This window comes from Stegodyphus dumicola, chromosome 11 (genome assembly GCF_044657685.1).
Source record: "Stegodyphus dumicola isolate Sdum_Otavi_A_Nest chromosome 11, ASM4465768v1".
Classification (NCBI taxonomy): Eukaryota; Metazoa; Arthropoda; class Arachnida; order Araneae; family Eresidae; genus Stegodyphus; species Stegodyphus dumicola.
Window position 1 is genome coordinate 78,083,431 of NC_140778.1, and position 17,862 is coordinate 78,101,292.

Sequence of the window (17,862 nt, forward strand, 5' to 3'; positions counted from 1 at the left end):
TTCGTTATGCCTTTTTAAACCAATATGTTGATTGAGGATATTTCAAGTAAATGTGCCATTTTTACTGAATTTGTGTAGAATTTGCTCTTCGTTATGCCTTTTTTGAACCAATATGTTAATTAGTTGTATTATTTTAATGTGTTGTTTTGCAGATTAATGCAGTTTATTTGACAGATGTGTAATGCTGTTTGTTGAAAAATGCATTAGAACCAATGCTGGTAAGATCTTGGCCTAGCAAATTGGTAAAATATTATTTGCTCTTAATTACTGAATCATCTTGTAGGATAAAATCTGCAGTTTATGTATGAAAATTTGGGTAAAATCCTAGTATACGGTGCAGCCTTGGCGCGATTTTGAAAATTATCGCCAACACCAAAAATTATCCAAAGAACGTCTATATATATACTATACACCATATACTATGTGTGACTACGTATAACTATATATATTCTTTGAATGACTCGTTTACTACTCATCGTATATGTCGCGTTTTTACTGCTCATCATAAAGTCGCCAAAAGTAGCCAAATCCCGTGTTCACCGGATACTAGGATTAAACTGAAATTTGTACTTTATCTCTGATTATGTGGTATATGCCCAGAATTTCATTACTAATGATCGAGGGTTTTCATCCGCAGAGAACGCGTTGGCGCTTCGGGAAAGAACCCGTTGGCCCCGTTGCATTTTTACTCGCCAAGCTCGCGGCTCATCGAGGATGAGCCGAGCCGTAAACGTGGTTTTTAGTGTATGTAAATTCAAGTTAGCAGACAATGGTAGTAAAAATTCACAGATAATAAGTATGTAGATGTAAAACTAACAGGTTAAACGTGATATACGAAAATAAATTTGTATTAAATTCAAGTTAGCACAGAAAACAATGTATTAAGCATAACGGGAAGTAGAAATTCATTTAAAAAATAAAAATTAGTATTGTTATACTTACGTTTACATTATACTTATATGTATTTTCTCTAATTCATATAGAATACTAATATTTCTATTACAAGTGTCATTTTTCATTATTAAGTACTTGGCCTGTTGATTGATGTATTTCGGTAAGAGCCATGCCGATGTAATAAATTAATGAATGCATGACCTTTAATACATCCATTTTACATAGTTTTCAGTATTTTTTTTTCAAGTTACTTGCATACAGCTTAAAGCATTTTACATTGCAACAAATACCTCTCCTTTTTCATAATATATTTCACAATACAAATAACCTTCAACAGTAATGAAATTTTCTTCAGTAGCATTGTTAAGTTAATAAAACTAGAACTTTATACATTTAAAAATTATTTTAGGATTTGGAAACCTCATGGTTCTGTGTGCATACAGCTGTTAATAATTAAGAACATAACGTGAACAGCATGTTACAAATTAGCATTCACCCCTCCCGCCATATTTTCTTCCTTTGATCCGGAACTGACGAACCTAGAACCGGCATCTTTCGACGAAAACTTCTTTAATTATGCGAAAATATTTCTATCTATTTGTTGTTAAAAAATTCAGAAAAAAATAACAATAAATAAGAGAAGAATAATATAAATCTCCAAATGCGAACAACGACAACCTTCGCACAAGCGAATAGGATGAATTAGCGAGGTTACCATGTTTGAACTATTATCTCCAAAGTTGGCGATGTTTACATTTACCGGGTTCTCTGCGGAAGTGCTTCCATGATGGATTCATTAAAATTACTATTTTTAGTTGTCTATTTTTGTTTTGTGTTGCTGCTGGTCATTCTGCATTTTTTTTTAGTAGATATAAAAATTAATTCTTGTTTTTTATTTTTTTTTTCCCTCCATGTCTCTTTTTATTGTGCTGGTAAATTTCTGACTGAACTCATTTCAAGTTGAATGCGATATTTTATGTAGAGATTCATCAAGATTTTGCTGGTAAATTTTTGAGAAAATTTCAAGTAAATGTGCCGTTTTTACTTAGTTTGCTTAAAAATTGTTCTTCTTTATGCCTCTTTTGAATAAATATGTCAATTCTTGTTTGTATTATTTACTATCTTGTTTTACATATTAACACAGTTTATTTGACAGATTGAGATGCGATTTGTTAAGAATATTCATTAAAACTAATGCGGGTAAGTTCTTGGCCTAACAAATTGATAAAATATTTTCTGATCTTAATTACTAAATTTGGTATTACAGTCAAAAGTCGTTAATCCGGACTCGTCGGGACTTCGGCGATTCCGGATTATCGATTTTTCCGGATTATAGATCATCAGTTTAAATCTGGTAAGATGGCATGCAGAAATAACAAAATTAAAAATATGAAACCGTAATTTATGAAATAAAGAACAATTATGATCTAAAGGGTATCAAAATTTACGAAAAGAAAAAGCTTACTATTTATTTGTTTACTTTATTAAACATTTCTTTCAATGTAAGTTGCTTCGTTTCATGTGATAATACTTTCTCTTTAATTCTATTAAACAGACATAAGTTCTTGTTTAGTTACAAAGTTCCGCTGTTCAAGTCCTATAATTGCTGTGTTGAGAATACCGACTAATTTGTCAATCGAAATGTTTTCGTTTTCAATAACCTCTGGGTCAATTTCTTCACTATCGGAAGCGAATTATAATGACGAGGAACTTGATTTAAATCATGTCAAAGACGGAGTACATCGAGATGAAATACTACACTTAGTAAGGAATTATAAGCCAAATAAAATAAAAACATCTGCCCTGAAGATAAGGATAGTGCTGAGAGATCAACTTCCGATCCGCGGCGTGAAATTAATAAACAGATTTCGGATTTCAAAATATACTTTCGCTTTGTAGATACAAATTACATATTAGTAAATATACATCGGAAATTCTATTTGACATAATCGAAAGTTCAAGCTTACTTTTATGAAATTGCTCTAACAGTCTGCAAAAAATAATAAGCCGGATCCAATTCGAAGATTAAGGAACAACACAATCTGCAACATTAACTGAATTAGATAAGTTTAGCTTAGCTTATACCTAAACATTAAACGTTAAACGCGCATGCGCACAATCATATTCGCAGCCGTAATGGTCTTGCGCACACTCTTAAACACCTGTGCGCATGCGTAAATGCGACACATGCGCAGAAAGTTTGTAGCTTTGAGGTCCGAATTATAGATCATTCCGGATTATGGGTGTCCGAATTAACGATTTTTGACTGTATTAAGCATTTTTTTTGGAAATTTTGATACGGATTAGATCATTATTGCTCTTTATTCCATAAATTACGGTTTCATATTTTTAATTGTATAATTGCTGCATGCCATCATACCAGATTTAAATTGATGATCTATAATCCGGAATCGCCAAAGTGCCGACGAGTCCTGATTATGGACTTTGTACTGTATAACAGACTTTAAAGGGCCCCCATATCTCAAATAGCTTAGGCCCTTATTAAGTCTAAATATGGTTCTGCATACTGTTAAGCACGAAGTTGGAAGCAATATGGTTTGTATATTTCTCGCTGCTCCTGGAATGGGAAATTTACCTTTGTAGGGTTTTTTTTTTAATTTTAAACGGCTTTCCTGTATTTTCTTGTTTCCCACCTACAACTCCCTACCAAAATGAATTTTCAAAATCCCGTTTTATATAACCGAGGTGGAACCAGTATTTAATAAGAAGTCTCAGGGGGAAATAATGACCACGTCATTTTTTTTTCTTCGCATGTCTTCCTTTCTGGCCACGTCATTGCTTTAAGCTAAATCTTACTACGTTCAGCCGTATTGTTACGTGCCTGTTAGTATTCGCCAGTGAGGTTTAATTAAGGGCCAACTCTGTTAGTTATTTCTGTACAGCTTTTTCTAGTTTTTAGTTAGTTAGCATTAGTTTCTTATTTTCTATCTTAAGTTAAAGCCCAAGTGGAGACTTCATGTAAGCCCAGGATTGGCCAACTGTAAATGGTCTCAAGTTAAATAAAAGGATATTTAAACCCTGCTTTGGACTTGTAGCTCTAGACTTTTAGAAGTTAATGAATAGTCGCTACACATTTCTCAAGTATTCTAGATACCAAAGGCAGCCAATTTTACTAGAATCTTGTATCATTTATAGTGGAAAATTATATAGATCAGTATATAACTATTATGAAAATTTGAAAGCATCTTCAAGAAAATTGGAATGCAAAATACATTCTCTTGTTTTATCAGGATAATGATTCTAAACATGCAGCCCTAAATGTTCACATATGGTTTTCATGCAACTGTCCGGAAGTTATCACTTCTTCCTTCATTTAGTCTTCAGACTTAAATCAAATTGAACATGTATTGAGTGAGTTGGATACATGTTTGAAAGAATAAGTAAATGTAACATTTCTTCAAAAGTTCTATTTAAAGCTATTCTTGTGAAGGAATGGAACAACAGTTACTAAAAAAATATAGATAAATGCATGTGAAAAGTATGACTAAAAGATATCTAACCATTATGAATATTGAATGTCCCGTTATTTTATTAATTTATTGTATTTATTTATTTTTTTATTGACTCTTTCTTCAAAGTATTCGAATACTTATATGAGTTCATTTTCAAAAGATTTTGAATATTTTTTTTTAACCAAAAACGCTTAGACTATTTTTTTTTTTCCAAAATAATGAACAATAGTACATGTGAAAAAGAGTCATTTTACTGATTATTATTAACTGATATTTAGAAATAAAATCAAAGAATACAAGTGTTACAAAATTAATTTCATAGGTTTTTATAATTTCATGAGTTAAAACTGATATTTTAAATTTAAAAATACAAAAACATGAATATTTGTCTTATTCAAAACATGTTTGCAAGTGCAAGTATAAATATGGTTCTGCATACTGTTAAGCACGAAGTTGGAAGCAATATGGTTTGTATATTTCTCGCTGCTCCTGGAATGGGAAATTTACCTTTGTAGGTTTTTTTTTTTTTTTTAAACGGCTTTCCTGTATTTTCTTGTTTTCAACCTACAACTCCCTACCAAAATGAATTTTCAAAATCCCGTTTTATATAAACGAGGTGGAACCAGTATTTAATAAGAAGTCTCAGGGGAAAATAATGATAATAAATAAGTCTCAGGGGATATGTCTAAATTGCTGGCATTTACATAAGGCATAAGAACTTTTAAAGACATACGATATGTTAGACTTCATATCTTAAAATAATTTACATTAATGTCATAGTAGAAAGACAATTTGACTGCACTATATGTGATTTCTTTAGGGTAATTAAAGAAAATTACACCACATGTGCTCTTTCCCACCTTTCCATCTTATTTTGCAAATAAATTGAGCAGAACGTAATTTTTTTTGTCCATATGATACCTTCGGTATGACATACCAGGCTCTATCTAGTAATGCTGAAGTGGCACTTGTAGTAGTTCTTTTAGGAGAAGGAAAATCTCGTAAGATTGAAGGGGGAAAATTGATCGCAATCAGACATTCTGGTGGTCCTGGTACGTACGATGAGACAACAGTTCAGTGATTCTTAACACAAGTTGATTTTTATGTTATAATGTAACCTACTTGTAAACAAGATTTTTCTGGAGCACAAAATAAATATAACAGCACAGAAGGGCGAAGTTTGTTGATAAGTATGTTTTTCATTCAATCTTAGCCATTTGGTTAGGTGAACGGATCAACAGATTATCATGGAGAGAGAGAGGAGGCTTTCAGAAGGACCGAGCAATGGTGTTTTAATCATACCATAGAATTACGTCCATCTAATCTTATGCTTATTATGCAAAAACTAGAGGAAGAATATTACTCACTTAGAGATGTTCCCAATCAGTCCGAGGAATAATTAGCTTATCTTAATGATCTCAAAAATCAAATCGCAGCACTAAGCCAGCACGTTATTGAACTCAAACTGAGGATGAACCCACTAATTACTCCCAGCTACCATGGAAACTAATAAATCTACCAAATCTACTAACGCTAAAATTAAGCGTAAGAAAAACATAACGGATAAAGAAGATTTTACTACACCTCGCATAACACATAAACGCACTCTTTCAAACGCAGAGGTTAATGAAACAGCACAGAAAAACAAATTCTAGGAATTAAATCTCGAAGACAATATGGATTCTACTAACGAGCAGGGTGATTTTATAGCCCCAACAAAAATGGCAGGGCATATCCCCCTCCCACTGTCTTAGCCGACTTTGAAGTCGACTGGGACAAATTAAAAGATGCTATTGAAGAAAAGTTACAAATCAAAAAATTCCGCGGAAATTTATCCGGTGGAACTCTTACCATCAGAGTTTACGACTCTGAACATTACAGAATGCTCACTGATTTTTTAGATAAACTTGAACTCCCCTACCATACTTTTAAAATGAACATCGAGAAACCCATTAAAGCTATAATCGAGAAACTGCCAAAGACTGCTAATATTGAACGTATCAAATCTGAAATACAAGAAATGGAAATACCCATCCAAAAAAACCGTCAAATTACTCATGTTATTGAGGAGAAAATTATCCATTTACCTGTATACTTACCTGAATGCACCCGCAATAAAAAGGCAAAGCTATATATGACATAAAGAAATTAAGAGGACACGACGTGTTCGTGAAAACCTTACAAATCTCGCCGTGGCCCCATGCAATGCCATAAGTGCCAGCGGTACGGGCATACACGGGATCGCCTCAAATACAAAGCATGCTGTTTAAAATGTGCAAAACCTCACGAGACCTATACTTGCTCCCAAACAAAAAATGATAAAGATAAACCTCCAGTCTGTGCCCTCTGCGGAGCAGATCACATTTCTTCTTTTAAAGGTTGCCCTAAGCACCCATTTAATATACAGAAACAGATTGAAGAAATTAAAGCCAAAATAGAAGCGACGAAGAATCAATTCCATTACGACAAAAATGAATTCCCGGCGCTCAATCCGAAGGAGATCCCTAAACGTAGTCCTGCCTGGCAACAGCCATCCAGAGATGAAAAACAACCGAAAGGATCAAAAACTAGCCAATTAGGATTTTATGAGAGGTTAAAGTTACAAATTAAAGATTTCTTCTAAAAATTTTAAAATGCTAAAGGAATATTTGAAAAATTAGAGGTCGGGATGGCCGTTTTTGATTATCTGTCAAATATTGATTATGAATTTTAAGCCGATTCATAATATTCCTAATCTTATTTCAGCTACCAAAAGCTTTATAAAAGTTAATTTCTTCAATGCTAACGGTATCCGTAAGCAACAACCTCAGCTCATCTCTTACCTCTAAAAATAACTTTTACAGGTCCTTAGGGGATAGATAAACATGTAGTGGTAAAGGCCTTCGGGTTGAACACCAATTAACGAATGATGATCTCCGATCTCCGACCTCCAAAAACATGACATTGATGTCATGTTAGTCAATGAAACACATCTTCGAGCTTGTGACAGATTCAGAATTCATGGCTATCAGAGAGGATAGATCCCACAACAGAGGAGGCGAAAATGCTATCATAATTAAAAGCCATAATAAAGACACTAAATTATCAAAAAACGTAAAGCCAAGGCTTTGATAATATCTCAAATGAAGAATCTGCACTGCCTAACAGATGTATAGTACTTGGTGATAAGTACTATACATCTGTCAGGCAGTGCTTGTATCTTAAATGAAATACAAGCACTGCCTAACAGATGTATAGTACTTATCACCAATATTTTCAACGCATGCATTCGTCACTGCTATTCGTACTGCCTCTCAGTACAAGCATTCAATAATTATTAACATCTTGAAACCTGGAAAAGACTTTAAATATGCCAAAAATTATGGACCCATCAACCTGTTACCGGCTCTCTGCAAAGTTTTTGAACGTGTCATCAGTAGAAGACTTACCAAATTGGCACTGATAGGAACCAATTTGGTTTCCGAAAGGGAAATTGTACTACTCATCAGATACTCCACCTGGTAGAATTTAGAAAAAAAAATGGAGTAGCAGCATGCTTTCTCGATTTTGAGAAGGCATTTGACCGAGTCTGGCATGCTTGGCTTACTCCACAAATTGTCAAATTTCCTTCTGCCTAATAGCTTCATTAAACTTACTACTCTTATCTCTACTGTCGCACGTATTTATAAATGTCATTTATAAATACATATTTATAAATACAAATAAACATGTATATTTATAAATACTTGAGTGTAGTGTCCCACTACACTCAAGTATTTATAAATATGCGGACAATACAGTATTCTTGACCAGCTCTAGAAATCCACAAAATGGTCTTGACAAACTCCAAATGCAAGCTAATCTAATCAACAAATACTGTGAAATTTGGAAAATTAAACTTAACGCAGGTAAATGTTAGGTTGTTTTATATCGCAGATACAGAAAAAATTTTCCAGTTAATTCCAATATTAAAATAGATAATTCACATGTTCCAGTAGCAAGCTCATATAAATACCTAGGAATGTACGTCGACAAAGCTTTAAATTTCAAGGACCATATCCAGTATACCATCAATAAAGCTAATGCAGCATTTATGTCTCTTTACTCCCTGCTTGGAAGGAAATCTAAATTAAATCTGATTACTAAGAGAAATCTTTATATCACCCTCATCAGACCAATTCTACTCTATGCAGTTCCTGCATGGGCAACTGCCGGATAAACTGAACGCTAGAAAAGAAACGTCCTACCTAATAAGATTCTCCGTAGCGTAACAAATGCACCTTGGTTTGTGCGGAACGCGCAAATCCATAAGGATTTAAAGATTCTCCCGATTCATGATCAAATACTAACTACAGCACACAACTTTTTTGAAAAACTGAAAAACTCACAATACCTAGTCATTAAAGAAATTACAGATAAAAGACCGCGAACTATACATCATAATGCATTATGGTGGTAGTGTACAGTGTATATCTTTCATTTCTACTTATTTTACATATCTTATTACTCTTCATTACTCAAGATCAGTTTACGTTATGGACTATGCTCTGACAAAGCTTATGGACTTTGATTGCAACTTACATTTCTTACTTATTATTTTCATTTAACCAAGAATTTATTTAGTACTGTGTAGTGTTTTAAAGCAAAGACTTTGCTTTCAGTGAAAATTTTAGTTCGCGGTCTTATGACTCCTTCACTCGCTATTGGCCACATCGCATCACGTGGTATTTACTGTGCAACTTTAAAGAAATAAATTTTCTAGCATGAATATTTAATTTTACTGTACCCAAATTGTGTTTCTGAAGAATAAGGACATTATTAAATCTTCAAATTCACCTTTTTTTGGAACTCTACAGACTTATTTGGGCTACAATGAACCTCTGGTTGAGGCGATACCCCCATTTTAATAAATAATAAAGAGCGAAATATTTCGCTCTTGGGGACTCGCATGCCATGGCTAAAGCCATGGCAGCGGTATTATAAATGTAACAAACTTGCTAATACTTCACGGACATAATTGATGCTTTCTAAAATCAAAGTTTTTTAGGGTACTTGAAAAGAATCTTTATTTAACACGTGGGTGTGTAATCTTTATTTAACACAGTGCCACAGCAAAATCTGGTAAAATAGTCTGTCCGATCATTTTTTTAATTCTAGTGGTTTCGTGTCTCCTTTATCCTAAAAGTCAGTTCAGTACCTAATCTGAATATATTTTTATGAATATTTAATAAATAGATAAACAAATAACAGGTTTAAAATATAAATTCTATTTATATAAACAATAAATTTATTACATTTCAGTTCATTGTAAATTAACACAAGAGTTCTATGTCTCAATAGGAAATTTGGTAAAATTAGACAAAAACTGTATTACACCACAAATAATAAAACATAATACATAACCAAAAATAAATAACTTAGTGAATGTGTAAATAAACATCTTTAAAAATATCGTTAGTCTTGTAGTCTTTCAATAAACAACACAATCCCATTTAATTATAACTTCGTTGTTGTACTTCATAAAGAACGATTATTTATTGCAGCAAAATCTATATCAAAATCAGATAATAATCTATGAAAAAAGGCTTCCTGAAGCCGAAACCAAGAATACGAGCAACTTTCTAAATGTAGAAATAATTTTAACCGTATGAATTGATCCATTTGTGAAGCACCGATGACTCACACAGCTTCAAAGAATACAAAATTTGAGTCACATTCGATGAGCATGGCTCCGAAAGGTAAAGCCGCTATGAATCATCGATGATGTACATGGCAGTCAATGCGTTAAAGTGCATGTGCAAACTCAATTACTAAAAAATAAAATAATTTTTTAGCTAATCATGCATAGTTTAATATCTGTACAGCTTAAAAAGAACTGTGTAAACTGTTTCATTTGACTTATGAATAATTTAATGGGCAGTTTTTTTATTACGCACATCGGTACTACATAAACTGCCATAAAAAATCAGCAAGAATAAGCTAATGTTTGGTCTTCATGACAGCTGGACGTGCTAGTCATGAGAACAGGCAAAGGCCAAATGCGATAATTCTTTATATCATGATCTGCACTCTCAAATATAATTTTTTAAAACTGTTTTCGATAATTCGAATAATGTTATACACCAAGTTCGCAATGCCAAAAATGAAAAAAATGCCAAGCATATAAAAAAAAGTGTTTAAATTATAGCGGTTTAAAAATCTGGTTAACTGATAAATGTACGAATTATGAAACTTAATTAAAATTTATTAAAAGTATTGTCAGTCTGTTATTGAACAGTTACAATATTTGTTATATTTGTGAGACGAAAATGCATAGTTTCTAGAGATTCTTAGATTCAATAACGGTAACTGTTGAAAGTTAGCTTCACGGACTAATACTTCACGGACATAAAGATAAGGGCATAAAAAAAATGTGGATATTGTCTTTGAAAAGAAGACGCTGTGATCACGTATGATGGAGGCAGGATCTTAGTGGAGCTCCTAAATTTTCAAAGATGTTTTTCACAAAATATCCATTTATTTAAGAAAAATTTTCGCGAATATCCTCTACATTGTCTCGTTCTCAAAACCGAAAGTTCTCCTGAAGGTCTTATCTTCCTTGCAATATTTTACAACACCAAGACGGAACATCCAGATAAGTAGAACTTCTTTTCTCTAAGCTAAATCAAATATCTGTCACTAAAGTACCTTTAAATTGATTTATTTATTATGATCATTATTATTATGCTCATTTTATTATGTTCTGGCATTAAATACTTAATAATTACTTTAAATCATGTGGTTCCGTTTTTTGTTTTTGTTTTTTGGTTACCATCTCGTAGGGACGCTATCCTTATCAGTAGCTCTTATCAGTAGTGTAGTCTTTTAGCGTTACCCATTGAGGCCCCCTTGAGGAATTTCTCGAGAGGCAAAAAACAGGATCTTGGGCCTCAGTGAATGTATAGATTTGTAGTTTTTGCTTCTTTAATCTATATTTCCTATGTATTTAAATTAAAAGCATATACTAATACAGTGTGCCTTAAATTGATAAAATAGTACTCATATAATAAATTATGACCATTAACTTAATAAATAAATAAAATGCTTATTTAAAAAAGTAATAATTAATATTAAAATTAAAAAAAAACTTTGTAATTTATTTACTTATTTACTTTTGCTGATGTGTTCTCGCCTTGTTTTAGATTTATGATTTTATCTGATGGTGTTCTCTGAGTATATGAATACGTTGGAAACCGCAATTGATGATGTTAGTTAAGTTAATGTATAATTTTGCATGATATTATATGCATCTTGATCTTATGTGTCTTCTGTTACTGTGTCTCAAGGTAGAGGCTAACATATTGTTTCCCATGTTAAAAAATAAAAGTTTAATTTAAAATTTTTAAATTTTAGTTTCCCTCTTATAGCAAAAGTTAGCTTTTAAACTAGACTGTTATGTGACTGGACCCTCAATATTTATATTTTATTTTTAATTTTACCCCATCTTCACATCTATTCAGCTTTGCAAAACACACTCATTACACACACCTGTAAGACTCTATTTAATATAAATGACAACAACTTCCTTTGACTTCACTCATGGACACAATCGTGGTTTTTTTTTTTTTTTTTTTTTTTTTAACAAAATTCTCTTACTTCCTTTTTTTTTCTTTCTATAGGCCCTTTTTTTTAAATTATAAATATAATTTTTTTTCCTCTCCATCATTTTTGGGCCATTTATTTTTTACTTTATTTTGTCCCATCTTTTCTTCCTGGCCTTTCGAACTCGTATAAAATATACGAAGTTCCTTTTTACTCTCCTCTGAAATACGAAATTGCCCCCCTTTCTATATACCTTTCCTTCGCACCTATGCTTGATTTTTCGCCCATCGGTGCAGAAAGACTTAGCGGGTGCAACAAAAGACATCTGTCTACTTTGTCTGTCTGTCTGTCGGATATTGTCTTTGATAACCGTTAGGAGGTTTTGGCTGTTTCATTGCCGGATTCCAGTAAATGTTTTCAACTATCTAAAAAAGTTTAATGCACCTTTCCTATGCAATGTCTCATTCATCAAATTGAAAAAGGAAACTTCGCTTCTTCAAAACTTCAAGTGTTTTGTTAGCTATTCACTATCAACACGAGAAATCCAAAAGAGGTCCTGGCACGGAATATTCAGATAAATATCATTCTGTTCTCTATACAATATCTTGTTCTCTTTCACTAGAGTGCCATTAAATTTCTTTATTTATTATTATCATAAGATTCTAGCATTATACAATAGTTGGTAATAGTACCAGGTCATGTGATTCTTTTCTTCGTAACTATTCCGTAGAGACGCCGCATTCCTTATCAGTAGTCCGTTCTTATCAGTAACTCACACCCTTCGGAGGCCCCCCTTTTCGTGCTTAGGAACTTCTTGAGAGGGAATAATGGGGATCTCTTGACTATCGATGAGCATAGATTGTGATTTTTGTAACTAAGATCCCCGACTTTTTTTTTCTGGTCTCAAACTTAGAATTATGAGCAAATAAAAATACAGTGTGACGGAATTTCTTAAACTTGTACTATAATAAATTACAACGGTTAAATTAATAAATTAATTTTATATTTAACTAATAATTAAGAAAAATAAACTGTATAATTTATTTTTGCTGAAATGCTCTCACACTGTATATGGATTTATGATTTTGTCAATTACTGTTTTTTTGAAATATACATGAATTTTTTGGGAACGGTAATATTTAATGTTACTTTAGTTAAGTGTACATCTCTGTGATGATATATGTCTTTTCTAGTTAGGTCTCAAGATAAGGGCATGCACATTACCATGTAGGAATTCATTCGTATATTATATATATATTTTTTTTAACTTAGCTAAAGTTTGCTTCTTAAAGACACTAATTTTTGCAGATGAACTCCTTAACTACACGCATGGACACAATCGTATTTTAGGATATTTTCTACTTCTTTTCCTTTTCTTTCTAAAGGCCTTTTTTTTCCCTCTATTATTTTTGAGCCATTGATTTTAAATTTTATTTTGAACTCGTAGAAAATGTACGAAGTTCCTTTTTACTCTCCTCAAATACGAAATTGCCCCTCTTTCTATATACCTTTCCTTCGCACCTATGCTTAATTTTTCGCCCATTGGTGCAGAAAGACTTAGCTGGTGCAAAACAAGACATCTGTCTACTTTGTCTGTCTGTCGGATATTGTCTTTAAATATGATTAAAAAAATGGCATAACATTTGCATCATATTCAAATATCACACGAAATAATTTAAAAAAGTTTCCCTTTATTTAATTAACAGGGCATAACATGAAATCATTCACAAATATTCAAACGTGATGAAATCGTTCATAACCTTATTTGTGACGGAATAAAACAAAATGCAGTAAACTCTCTAGTTGCGTCCATCTCTGAAAAGAACAAAATATTTCTAAGACTAATATCGGTACTGAAAATCACTTTCGCACAAGATCGAAATCATGAAGACCTTGAGAAGTAGAGAGGATCACCTCAAAAACAGGTAAGATCCTGAATACTGTTAATTTTTAAAAAAGTTGAAATAACTTAATTTTTTTAGAACTATCCTGAAACTGAAAGCGAAACTAACGATATATTATTTCAGTTAGGTGTTGCGTTGTTTAGAATAAAGACATAAATATAGGAGAACTTCATTAATGTTTCTTAAACTTTCTATTTACACAGGAGTTCATCTGTCAAATTTATTGTAAATCACTTAAAATCGCTGAATATTAATTATTTTAAAATTACGCTATGAATATACATTTACAACAGAGAAAGAAATGTGACATTCCAAGTCATTTTATGTCTCATGATTATCAACAAATCTCTAAATAAACATCGGTAAAATAAATTAACATCTCTCTAAGATCTAATATGAGGTATGGTCTTTTCCACAGCCAGACAGGTCGTGTAGCGTGACGGCACTCTAGACAGGACGCAGATGAAGAGCCCCTATGGCAGTCGGTCTCATTCCTGCAACAAGACAGTTTTCAACTCCAGGATGGTACTTGGAGGGGGGAAAATTGCCCTCCTAAGAGCGTCCCAGACATACTTTATAGGGATATATTATTTCAGTTAGGTGTTGCGTTGTTTAGCCAGGTGGCGAATATCCTCACTTTCCATTTTACCGTTGCCAGGTGGCGAATATCCTCACTTTCCAGGTTACCGTTGAATAGCTGAACCCTATGTGGACGAGCTTTGCCATCCATTAACAGGAACACCGGACCAACTGCGCTCCTGAAACATACGATCTAAAATTGCCTCTCTATACCTCAAAGAAATCAGAAAGCCTTTGTCAAACACATGAAGGGGGTGTGGGGCCGTTCAGCATAATGCCTACCCAACTATTACACCTCCATCACCATAATGATCCTTTACCACGATGAGGGAGGGAGGGATGGTATCGTGTTCCAGGTTCTTTCCAGATGCATACACAATAAGAATCAATGGCCAGGCATATCTCGGCTCGTGTAAAAAGCACGCACTGAAGTCTGTGTATTGAAGTGAGCGGAACGCAAATAGCAGGTCTTTTGGCATACAGCCTTATCTCATGAAGCCTTCAGACAACTGTAAACCGTGAAACTCAGATTTCAGCTGCAGCATATAGTTCAGATGAGGTTGTGAATCTGTAGCAGTTCTGTGTCGCAGCGCAGAAAGAGGCAAATAGTGAGCTTCAATCGTCGTTGTGGATTTTGGTCGGGTTTGGACCTTGGTTGTGGATCTTGGTCGAACTTTTCAAAGTCCTGAAACTATTTCCATAAATTGCTCTTGACACTGGGTGTCACATTGAGCTCTTTAACTACCTGTGCTTCTGATTGATCTGGCTACCCGAATCTGGGAGAACTCTTCTAGGCCATTGGCTTTATACATACACACCGTAATCGGCGAAACTCTATAGCAAATTATTGTGGCTACCATTGCATTTAACTCTTTAATTCCCTGTGCTATAGTCATTAAGTTTGTCAATTAAGGATGCAAAAATATCATTTCAAACAATTAATAGTAATCAAAGTGTGACATAATTCATGAAATTTTTCATTAAATCAGGATATTGTCAAGTCGAGGTTATTTTTACTTAATCATATTTTAGGAAAATGCTAAAATTTTAGTGTATGTTTCCAAACTGCCCAGGTCTTTTATGCATGCAAATAAAAATATTGTTTTTCTTTTTATATTTTAATATAAGATAAATTTTCCCAATTTCATACACTTCAGATCAAATTAATAAAATAAATTGTTAATTCAAAGTTGAAAACAGCAATCAAAGTCTGGAGCTTAATGAAATGATAATTCTCTTTCAGTAATTGTCATTGTATGGTGTCTAAAACACAGGACTAGTCACCTGGTGAAGTACAGGTGACATAATTTTTAGAAATCAGGAAGTTACTTGATGGCAAAATCTTGAAGATATATAGATTACATTGGGAAGCCAGTCAGACCGTTCTCTTCCTTTTTTAAACCTCTTGCTACTGAACAAGCACCAAAATTCTTATGCATATATGACATGTTCTTGTATTGCTTTCTTTATAGGTCTTAATAAATTTTAACACAAATTGCAGTTATATTCCTTTTAAGACTTCTATCTCTTAATTATTATAAAAATCAAAATGAAATAAAGATATAAAAAAGGATGCTCATTATTTTTGAAGTTTTAATGTGAAAGATAAATTAAATATTACACTACACTGAATTATAACTTCTGAAAACTGGCAATTACAGTCAAAAGTCGTTAATTCGGACACCCATAATCCGGACCTCAAAGCTAAAAACTTTCTGCGCATGCGTCGCGTTCACTCATGCGCATAGGCGTTTACGCGTGCGCGTAAGAATTTTACGGCTGCTAATATACATGTGCGCATGCGCGTTTTATGTATAACGGACGATATAAGCTAAAATTATTTAATTATCTATTTCAGTTAATGTTGCAGATTGCGTTGTTCTTTAATCTTCGAATTGGATCCGGCTTATTATTTTTTGCAGACTGTTAGAGCAATTTTATAAAAGTAAGCTTGAACTTCCGATTATGTCAAATAGAATTTCCGATATATATTTACTAATATGTAAAGGATCTACAAAGCGAAAGTATGTTTCGAAGTTCATTAAACAGAAAGTGGAATTGCTGCAAAAAATGGATAAAGGCGTATCCTTTGATTATCTAATCATTCCGAAATATGTTTATCAATTTCAAGCTGCTCTGCGGGGGAAGGGAAACGACACGGCGCGCAATGAATTGGAAGTTGATCTGTCAGCACTATCCTTATCTTCAGGGCAGATGTTTTTATTTTATTTGGCTTATAATTCTTTACTAAATGCAGTATTTCATCTCGATGTACTCGGTCTTTGATATGATTTAAATCAAGTTCCTCGTCATTATAATTTGCTTCCGATAGTGAAGAAAGTGACTCAGAGGTTATTGAAAACAAAAAAAATTCGACTGACAAATTAGTCGGTATTCTCGACACAGCAATTATAGGACTTGAACAGCGGAACTTTGTAACTAAACAAGAACTTATGTCTGTTTAATAGGATTAAAGAGAAAGTATTATCACATGAAACGAAAAAATTAAACAACTTACATTGTAAGAAATGTTTAATAAAGTAAACAAATAAATATTTAGCTTTTTCTTTTTGTAAATTTTGATACCCTTTAGATCATAATTGCTCTATATTTCATAAATTACGGTTTCATATTTTTAATTTTATAATTTCTGCATGCTATCTTACCAGATTTAAACTGTTGATTATATTATCAGGTTCAGTGTTTCTCCTTACTTGCTTGGGCAATATTCAAGAACCTGACTCAGAACAGGGAGCTTACTAAAGCTATGTTCAATAAATGTGGGAAGTAGACAAGATACACAGGAAGGGTATACGAAACCCTTTATTTTTCACTCTTTACAATAATTTCCGGACTTCGGAATACAGAGACCAACCACTTGTGGTCTGAACGTAAGAATATAAAAATATTAACTAAACTCTAACTTAACTTTGGAATAATAAACAAGGGCCTACGTGGAAGATTGGCCATATATTAACAGGAAGCCGTATGTAGTACAGAGCACAGTTAACACTACAATACTGTTACGAATTTAGTATTTAAAAAGCTAATGTTAGTTCAATTATAAATTAAATGGTTTTATTTCTCGCGCAGTGCAGCGCGTGACGAATATTAAAAGAAAGCTAAGCCGGAAAATTGAAAATACAAGAGTGCGTGCATTAAATAAATAAATATCTCTTTTTGATTTCGAGAAAGTACTGGAAAATTCTAGCGCGTGATTTTAAAATCTTATAAAAGGAGGAAAACATTTCAGTTTGTAGCAGTTGCTTAGTTTGTTGTTGCTTAGAAAACTGCTCTTGTTGATTGTAGCGAATTCGCGGATTAGCGTTCTTTAGCTGTTTTGAATTACGTTCTATTGGATATTTGAGTAGTTAAAAGATAACTACTGTGAGATATTGTAATTCTGGATGATAATTTGAGAAAATTTAAGCATTTTTGTTGTGATAATAATA